Raw genomic sequence first — 10,516 nt, 5'->3', positions numbered from 1 at the left:
AACATTCGTTCAGATCCATTTAATGATTCAGTGACAATTTCTGGTGATGCCAGAAGGTGGTGACAAATCAGTGTCTTGTGTGAAATGAGTTAGTCACTGAATCATAGATCAAAAGAAAATGTTTATCCTTTAAAATTTGCATGTCTACAGACCTACAAAGAGATTTTGGTAGAGGTTTTAAGCATTATATGAACAAAGCAAATCTATCATTTCCCTACAGCTGCTGAGCATGACTTCTATCAAAAGACAATAATAATAGTCTTATAATAATTATGAGTTTCAAGAACGTCTGTATGTTTTCATGTATAAAAAAGTTTGTCTACAAATCTATTCACTTCAGTAAAATGTCTAAGTGTTCTAAGAACACTGTTTTTCCCTACAGATTGATGACTGCACACCAACATAGAGGTAAAAAACAGGAGCTGATTTTAAAAATAACTTTACATATTTAACACAGATCTATTATTCTGCTTAAATTGGTAAAAACAATCTACCTATTACCTCACAAGCATAATATCAAAAGCATAACTTAATGAAGACTCATGCGCTGATATAAACTTACAATGTGTGCTTAAAAGAAGGATTGTCCTTTGTTTTTTTTCTGCATTGCATTTCACATAATGCTGCCAATCAATAACAATATGCTGATAAATAACTCTCGTTTATGTGTTCCTCATCTCTAGATTATTAATTTAGATCAACATCAATGGGATAAAAAACATGGATAAATGAGCATTGTTTAAAACAAATTTGTAGAAATGAACGGAGCCGCGTTGATTAGACTGTCTGACTGATGGCCTATTACAGGGGTGCCCACACATTTTTGCGTGATGATCTACTTTTAAATGACCAACTCAATAAGATCTACCAACTAAAAAACACAGTTTCATTTAAAAAAAACTGCATGTATCCCTACATGGAATTCAATCTTTTAATTAATTTAAAAAATATATATAATAATGTTCAATGTTGATATCATTCAGTTTTAACACTAAACTCAAAACACCTACAACACAATAGATTACAATAGCCAAGGCATTTACCTTATTCCGATGACTTGCACTGAGTGGAATCAGACAGTTCCCTATCTGTCACTTACTCGACGTTGTGTCGATGTAGTGACACTAGGGGTCACTCTTGGGAGCCCGAGACACCTCTGGTCTTTGGTGAGTGGTATTTGCATGCCACTCCCCTGGACATATGGGTATAAAAGGAGCTGGTATGCAACCACTCATTCAGATTTTCTCTTCGGAGCCGAACGGTCATGCTCACTGAGCTGAATTACTACTGTTCATTCACCTCTGCTGGATCTGATGGCGCATTTCAGCGGCTTCTCCCTCCTCTGCACTGGTGCACTCCAGAGAACGCCCTTGGGCACTTCGGCAGAAAAAAGAGAATATATTTTCTGAAAGAGTTTATTTCTCTAAAAGAGTATATTTCTCTAAAAGAGCGGCACACACAGAACGTCTTTTTAAAGACGCGTCTTTTTAAAGATGCCTTTCCGATTGTGTGTTATTCCTGGTTGCGGTCGTTATCTCTCAACTTCGGATGGTCATGATCACTGTCTTTCGTGTCTGGGCGCGACCCACACGGAGGCAGCGTTCGTGGATGGTTCATGTTGCGGTCACGGCTCCCCGCCTCGGTCCTCCTACCTACGGGTTTGAGGCCAGCGCGGCTAGCACTGGGGGTGATTTGGAGACCCCAGTGGGATCGCCTCTGCCGGGTATCCCCCCGCGAACCTCCCATTCCCCAGCACGCTCGTCTGCCCCAGTCGGGCTTCCGGATGAGTCCGCCAGCTCGTCTCATGGCGAGTCTGGCCTCTTGTTCGGAGCCCGCGAAGATGATGAGCTCTCGAACGCAGCATCGGAGAGCGGGCTTGTCCAGTCAGACGCAGAAGCCTCAGCTGGGCTCCCCCCCTCGGGGATGATTACCCAGTCACAGGCTGATGCAGAGATAACAGACATGCTTTCCCAGGCAGCCGCGAGCTGACGGCTAAAGCCTACAGCGCTGCTGGACAAGCCACCCCTGTCCTGCACGCCATGGCTCTCCTGCAGGTCCACCAAGCCAAGGCACTAAAAGAACTGCATGAGGGTAGTTCCGCCTCAGACCTGATGCAGGAACTGCGCTTGGCGACCGACCTCGCTCTCCGAGCGACGAAGGTCACAGCGTGGTCTCTCAGGCGGACGATGGCCACATTAGTGGTCCAGGAGCGCCACCTTTGGCTCAACCTGGTCGAGATGGGTGAGGCCGACAAGACACGGTTCCTTGCTGCCCCCATTTCCCAGGCTAGCCTATTCGGCAACACTGTCGAGGACTTTGCCCAGCAGTTCTCGGCAGTGAAGCAGCAGATGGAGGCTATCCGGCATATCCTGCCCCGGAGTGGCTCAAGATCCCGCAACCCGTCTTCTCGTCGCCAAGGGCGTCCCCCTGCGGTGAGCAGCCCGCCCCTTCGGCCTGGCGTGGAGCCCACCGCAGGAAGCAGACGCCACCCATCTCACAGTCGGCCGCTAAGAACCCACGGAGGTCGTCAAAGCGCCCCTGAGACGGGCGACCCAGGGACGAAGAAACCCACTCACCTGGAGCTGGTAAGAAGACCACTCCATCAGCCGACTAGGGCTTGGGGTCAGCTGGGAAAAAAGCAAGCTCCTCCCGGTTCAGAGCATCTCTTTCCTCGGATTGGAGTTGGACTCAATCTCTTTGACAGCGCGCCTCACGAACGACATTTAATAAAATAAATTAATTTACTCTTGGCCGTAAGGGTTAGGGCAAATTTAGAAGGTTATCCAGGTATTCTAGGCACACAGACAGTTTGCATACTCTATGCAATGTATGCACAGCATACATACTAAAACTGCAGGAAAGTAAAAGTAGTATGGCAGTATGCTATTACAAACATACTGAGTTTCTAGAAGCTACTGTGGGAACACATCTGGACAGCCTCCAGCTCCTCACTTTGCTAATCAGGCATGAATTCCTGCGGCAGAGAGCAAAATGAAAGAGTGCGTATATTTGAGTGTGTAAGAGTTCCAGGCAAGTACAGAGCAAGAGAGAGGACATCCCATACACAATGAATACAGAGGAGGGCAACATGTAATCACAATGACCAAACCGAAAGGATGCTTGGTGATGCAATATAATGAATATAAACACAGGAATGCAGGGAGAGAGAAAGAGAGAGGGAGACAGAGGTAAAGAGGAGGACAGGATTAAACTTAATGGCTTTTCCATTCGTCTGGAATGTGCTGACGAGCATGCCTCTTCAAATTAAAACACAAGAGACAAAACAAGGAACATGCACAAACACAAGGCTATTAAAATCTGAAACCGGTCAACAAGCATAGTTATGTTCGGAATGGAATACTTGCATACTACTTACTGCATATTATGTAGTGTATGCTGTCTGCTTTAGAAAAAAAGTATGCAGTATGCAACATTAAACATTAAAAACAGTAGTTTGCTATGTTTTTGTAACATGACTTCATTACATTGCATGTTTGAAGCAGCAAGTGGCGTCCGGTTATATCACATAAATGCAGAATTTCCATTTTTTTTGTACTTTTTGCAGTTCGACCACATGAGTTCATTCCAGTTCATTCATCACATTACAAAAGGAAAATAAAGTCAAGTGCACTTCATTATGAGTTATATCTTCGAAATAGCATACTACTATAGGAATCTTAATATTCTGCAGTATACATATGGCAGAAAAGTTCAAACATTTTACACAAAATTGGATAAAAAATGCATAATAACCATTTCTGATTTTCGAAATGATAACTGAACTCCATTTGCTGAATTAAACATGCAAAAAAAGAGGTCACATGACAATGTAGCATCCTAGTGTTTATTGTTGTGCAATGCGTATTGTTTCAGATACTATTTTTAAAATAAAGTAGGCAATGTACAGTATATACTATGCAGTATTCAGTAAGTAAGCTAGCATTCAACATAGTTCATGTGTTGTACTCTGCACGTTTTAGCTAATGTAGTACCTCATCCAGGTATTCCATGCATACAGAAACTTCACATACTGTGCACAATACACCGTACATATTGCACACTACTTATTCTTTCAAAAACGAAAGTACCATTCCGACAGTCTTTCAGCTGCAAATCATGCAAAAGATTTTGCATTGTTTCCTGTACTGACTTTACCCAATTGCATCTTGTATATCCTTTGAGTGAAGGTTATCTGGCAGACCAATATGCATCTATCACGGCAATTTTTTAATGCATCAAAGATGCAATCAGTCTTCCCGATTGGCTGAATATCAAGAAAGTCAACGATAACCAAAAGACAGACATTAAAAGTTATGCAAGGGCCACATAGGAAAACCTGTGCCCTCGGGCAGTCAAACAGACAATATTAGACTTGTCTGGTTAACAAGATGACAATATCTATTTCTAGATAATGACATCATATCCAGAGCCAGAAGTTTATTGATAAAACACTTGCTCCATTCATAACTGCAGAATGAGTCATGTTAAGGCAAAGATTATTTTCATATATGCGCTTATCCTTCTCATTCTCGTGTTTTACTAAACATGCTGTGACTTCGCCGAGATTAATCACACATGAAAGATTATATTTGGAATAGCATTAGAATGTATACCATGTACAATAAGCACATTTTATGTATGCATAGAACACTGAAATCCTTATAAGTTGACTACTCAGTTGATTGAGTAAACTCATTCCCTCAGTTGAATTAAATAATGGTGTCTCCAAAACATGTGTAATTAATTTCACTTAACTTGATGTTTATATAGAATGAATTTAACTATTTAAGTTAGGGTAACTAGATGCAAGTAGACTTAATTTAAATTAGCTTTTTTTAAATGGTTGTTTCTATTTAATTTTAATTGAATTGACACAATAACACTGCTCAAATAAAGAAAATTATAACTGATTCTAGGTCATCCTTAAATATACCTAATTCTATAACCTAATTCTACACAGAAAAACATAATTGTGACATCACACAAAACAACTATTTGCAACAAAACTACATAATACTGCAAGAGCTAATGCCCACATAAGTTCCCTTTGACCAAAGAAACACAATTAAATATATAATCAAAATTCTAATATTGATAATGCCCTTATAATGTCATTATAGATAATATAATAGGTCTAAGCATTGTACTAGCATTGAGAATATAAATTGCTAATATGTTGCATGCATCATGACTTTTGTTCATAATCTGAATATTTGAACCAGAATTCGTCCCCTTCGTATTTTGCCCCTAGTAGAGAGAAATCGACAAACAAACATCACACAAATGCTCTATTCTTAGCCTGCGGTTGTTCTTTGAGTCATCTCTTCAGTTTGAGAGCATGTTAAGAGCCATATACTGTAACACACTGAATGAAACACAAGGACAGTTGAAGGAGAAACTGAGGGAACAGACAGTGTCATGAGCTCCGTTAAAAGCCATAAATCACTTTACTATCTCTCAAATACAGATATCTTTTTGTCAATGAAACAATTGTACAATGGTAAACATTTATCTGAAATATCTAATTTTAATAAGAGTTGGGACAGTATAGTATGTAAAGTGAAAGAATGGTGTTAAGATAATTTACTTTCTTGTTCATCAGACTAGAAGAGCAGCTTGCGCATTTAGATAAAAAATCAAACTATGTATTTTTGTTTTATTTTCCAGTAAAATTATCTGAACCTACTTAAAACAATTATTTGAGAAGCAAAATGGCATGGGGTATTAAGTCTTATAAGTCTTGTTTTAGAGAAATCTAATATTTAGAAAGGAATATGCTGAAAACATACAAACAAAAAAAACTATTGCCAATGGGTTAAGAAAAATAAACTTGTTTTCCTTTTGAATTAGCTTTTTTTCTTCTTAATTCAATGGCAAAGTTTTTTCATAAGCATAAACGTTAACAAAGGTTGTTCTATTTCACTAAAAAGAAGGCAAAATATCTTATGCCAAGTAAATTTATCTTGCTTTATGAATGTTAAGATATGTTTACTGGAAAACAAAAATAACTTTTTGCAGTATAAGACAAAAACTAAATCCATGGATCCATTTACTGAAAATGAGGGCTACCAAAAAATTATTTTCACAGAATTTACACTGAAAAAAAAAAAAATTAAAATAAAACAGTAATAGGTGTGGGTGAGAAACAGATCAATATTTAAGTCCTTCTTTATATATAAATCTCCACTTTCACTTTTACATTTTCCTTTTTTTTTTTTTTTTTTTTTTTTTTTTTTGGCAATTTACATTATTTGTGCATATTGCCACCTACAGGGCAGGGAGGAGAATTGATAGTAAAAAAAGGACTTAAATATTGATCTGTTTCTCACCCACACCTATCACATTGATTTTGAAGATATGGATTTAACCACTGGAGTCGTATGGATTACTTTTATGCTGCCTTTATGTGCTTTTTGGCTTCAAAGTTTTGGTCACCATTCACTTGCATTGTTTGGACCTACAGAACTGAGATATTCTTCTAAAAATCTTTGTTTATGTTCAGAAACAAAGTCATACACTTCTTGGATGGCATGAGGGTGAGTAAATGATGAGAGAATTTTCATGTTGTGTGTGAATTAGGAGAGTTATTTCATAATGGTTCCATAGCATAAAGAGTGCACACAGCAATATTACTGTAGTGAATATTTAGCAATTATGGTTGGGGTTCATGAATTAATTTCCAAAGTGTTTTTATTTAGTTGATTTAGGGGAATTATAAAAATATTAGAGGTGATATAATAGTGAAATGCAAATATGCTAACAGGCAGTTTCAAATTTTATGCTGGACAGAACAAAACCAGACAAAACCAAGGCTCTGAAAATATCCTCCGTATTTGTAAGTGGGATTTAGGAGATGCCACAAATGGGACAAAAAATATAAAATAAATAAATAAATAAAATAGAGCTGGTCTTTTTAAATGCTCTGGTTATGAGCTGAAGTCATAGCTTTGCTCCAATATATGCTGGGTTGGGGAATGTTGTCCTTGAATGACCCGGCTTTACTTTTAATTCTATCTTGCTTCTTTTACCAGGAAGCATGTTGGATCATGGTGATTTTCAGTACAAAATAACCACCCAAATCTCTGCCTGGTTTCAGATTCAACCACATCATTAATAGAAGTCGTCCAATCAAACCTTCATCCAAGCCAGAGTTCCTCTGTGGTTGATATTTCTTCCATCTCGTTTCAAAATAAATGTTATCATGGACAATACTTTGCTTGAAACTCAATATGCTCCACAAAAGAAGACCAGCTATTGTTCTGCGGATGTCATGCGAGCGTGTAATGACGATGAGAGGTGTAACTCAATGCTCTAAAGAGTTTCAACTTCCTGAGCATATTCCTGTCCATTTGCATTTACATGACTGTAATGGAACTTGGAGGTTAGGAAAGTTTGAAATCTTTGGGCAGCTGTTAATTTTTTAACATTTTGCAGGAGAGACCCGAACCATATCTAAGGCTCAAAATATCATAGAGTGTTGGGGTTGGGGTCAGTAATTATACTCCTTGCAACCACACAGAAGCAACTGCATAGCAACGCCCTGGCAATGACCTACAACCCTCTAGCATTGTCTCAGCGATTTTAGAATGGGCAAACACCACTCACAATTTCTTTAGAAAACGTAAAATTGTTAAGCTGTTTGCCACTTTTTATGAACTAAAACAGAAAAACTTGGGCGGAAAGAGGGAGAATGGGATCAAGACATGAAGCAGGCCAGATTTTAACCTCGACACAGCTCAACAACTAACCAATATGCCTTGGGTTCAACCAGGACATATGCTTATGTGTTTCTTTCTTCCATTTTAAGAGCCTTAACTTGAATTTAACATCAGAAAATATTTCAAAAATAGCACTTGAGGACAAATACCATAGCGTTTTCTTTCAGTTAGGTAGAAACAGTTTTAAATGGCATAAGTTTTTAATGTATAAATGACACACTTGCTGTAAAAATGTTTACAGAAATAAGCCACAAAAAACTGACCTATATACAGTATATACATCTTACCCATTGGCATATTTACGATATTTTCTTGTTTTAAGCATAAACCTCAATACATTTTGTTAGATTTATGCTTATTTTTACTCAAAAAATTATTTTAAGATTCAAACATTTTACTTTCATATCAAAATTCTGTCAAATTGAATTGAGTAATCTTTAATAAAATTAAATGAAAAAAAACCTAAATATTTTAATTTTATTAATTTTTATTATTTTAAATATCACACACTTCAAATTGATAGAAGTTTATTAGGAAATTAAAAAGAATAAATCTTAAAAATAGGCTAATATATATATATATATATATATATATATATATATATATATATATATATATATATATATATATATATATATTAGATAGATAGATACATACATACATACATACATACAGAATATTGCTTCTGAAGACAAGGATTAAACCACTGGAGCCATATGTATTACTTTTATGCTGCCTTTATGTGCTTTTTGGAGCTTCAAATTTTGGTCACCATTCACTTGCACTGTATGGACCTAAAGAGCTAAGCATTTGGCAGAAGAAAGAAAGTCATACACATTTGGCATGGCATGAGTGTGAGCAAATGATGAGAATTATCATTTTTTGGGTGAACTATCCCTTTAAATAGCTTGCTGCAGTTTAACGTCTGTCATTATTGTGTTGGCTAGTAAAGTAATCATTCTGTAAGATGCATTCTCAATACCACTTCCTCTTATGAAAGAAAATTCAATGATTGATAGCATTAAACTCAGTTCAAAGCATGACAAAGTGACTTTAGAGTTTCTTTTCAGAGTTTCTACTTTTCTTTGACTCTGAACAAGATTTCCAGACACGCACTCCTGTAATGTATTGCTGCAGATGTGGCTCCATTGTTTTGCAGGAGAAGGAGGGTTTTTCTTTAGCTGGTTTTGAAAGAGTGCCGGGTTACAGCAGTACAGACACCATGGCTGAGCTCCAGAGGTTAATGGAAAACCACAGTCTCCGGTCCACACAAGTGCAGCATGAGTCACCGGAAGGAGCCACGCACTTGCAGAACTCTTTAAGGGAAATGCAAGGCATATGGATTTCCTATGTCAATAAAGAGCGCTTGGCAGGCCACGCAAAACCCCCCAGTGAATCCTGGAGAAACACACAACTCTGAAGTCTAAACTCGCATCTGATTAGTATGATGAAACATGACCTCAATGAATAATTAAAGAGTCCGAAGAAATCATTAATTACAAAGGTGGAAAATGTTTATGATCCCTCGCGGTGTCTGTATGAAATGAAGGAACAGATCTTGGCAAGTTTCTGAGATGCCTCTGTCTCTTTAAATCAGTCTAAACTTGATATAATTTGCTTTTACCATCACTAAGGAGTGACTCCACATTACTTTATTGTATTTCCACAACTGAATTTAGTTTAAAATGACTAATATATATATATATATATATATATATATATATATATATATATATATATATATAATTTATTGTTTTGTATAGATCTCTGATTAGGTGGTAGTGATGTAAGACTAATGCAGATGATCATCAAACACAACTGTGCAGAGCACTCACACATGCGTACTAAGATCTTGAACAGTTTTCTGTTATCTGATCAGTGTGAAACAGCGACATCCAGTGGACATGAGCTAGTGTGACTCAGACCCGTATTATGGGGAATACAAACATACTGCACAGTACAGTGTATACTGTATAATGCCTACTATTTAAAAAAAATAGTATATGTGAAACAATATACAATATGCAATGATAGCTTTGTATACAGTATGTTTATCATAACGCTGCATGTTAAATTCAGTGCATTGCAAACTGTACTAGTAGTATGGTAGTATGCAATTCCAAATATTCCTTCATTTTTACAACACACTCTTAAAAAGCATGTGATGCATGTGACTGCGCATGCACGTCTTATTTTAGCATACATTTAAATATATGTATTGTGTAACATTCAGTAGCTATGGGCAATAAATAACACCAGAAAATTGTTAGGATTTAAATCTATTTAAAAGGTGCTGCTGTGTGATTATGCAATTTTGCATGATTATTTCTAACACAATTCTGAGCAAATTTATCTTACAACCCATGAGAGATGAGATTTATTGCCAGGAGCTGTGTAATCAACCTAAAAACTAAGCTTTTCAGGGTTTATCTATATCTGCGCCCATCTGTGAGATGAGTTTTCGGGCTCGTACTTCAGAAATTATTTGATGCCTGCAGGAATCTTTGTACACCTGCAGTTTCTACAAAGTAGGCCTAATGTCTGAGAAACTTTGGGGAAAAGAACTGCTGACTGAATTTTTTCCTGTCTTGAATAATGTTTTCCTCCAAAAAGCTGTCGCTGCAGACATAAATGTGTACATTCACAGACAAAAATAGTAATGAGGTGGCAGTTAACCTATGAACTCAGCTGCCCTTTAGTATTTTAAGAGCTGAACAAAAGGTCATAGGCCACAGGAACAGAGTGAGTGGGTGGTTTGTTTTGGTGACAGCACAGGCAATCTTTTTGCCACTGATATG

The sequence above is a fragment of the Myxocyprinus asiaticus genome, chromosome 25, assembly GCF_019703515.2.
Source record: "Myxocyprinus asiaticus isolate MX2 ecotype Aquarium Trade chromosome 25, UBuf_Myxa_2, whole genome shotgun sequence".
Lineage (NCBI taxonomy): Eukaryota > Metazoa > Chordata > Actinopteri > Cypriniformes > Catostomidae > Myxocyprinus > Myxocyprinus asiaticus.
The sequence above is the reverse complement of the archived record's forward strand: the minus strand, read 5'-3'. Positions refer to the sequence as shown.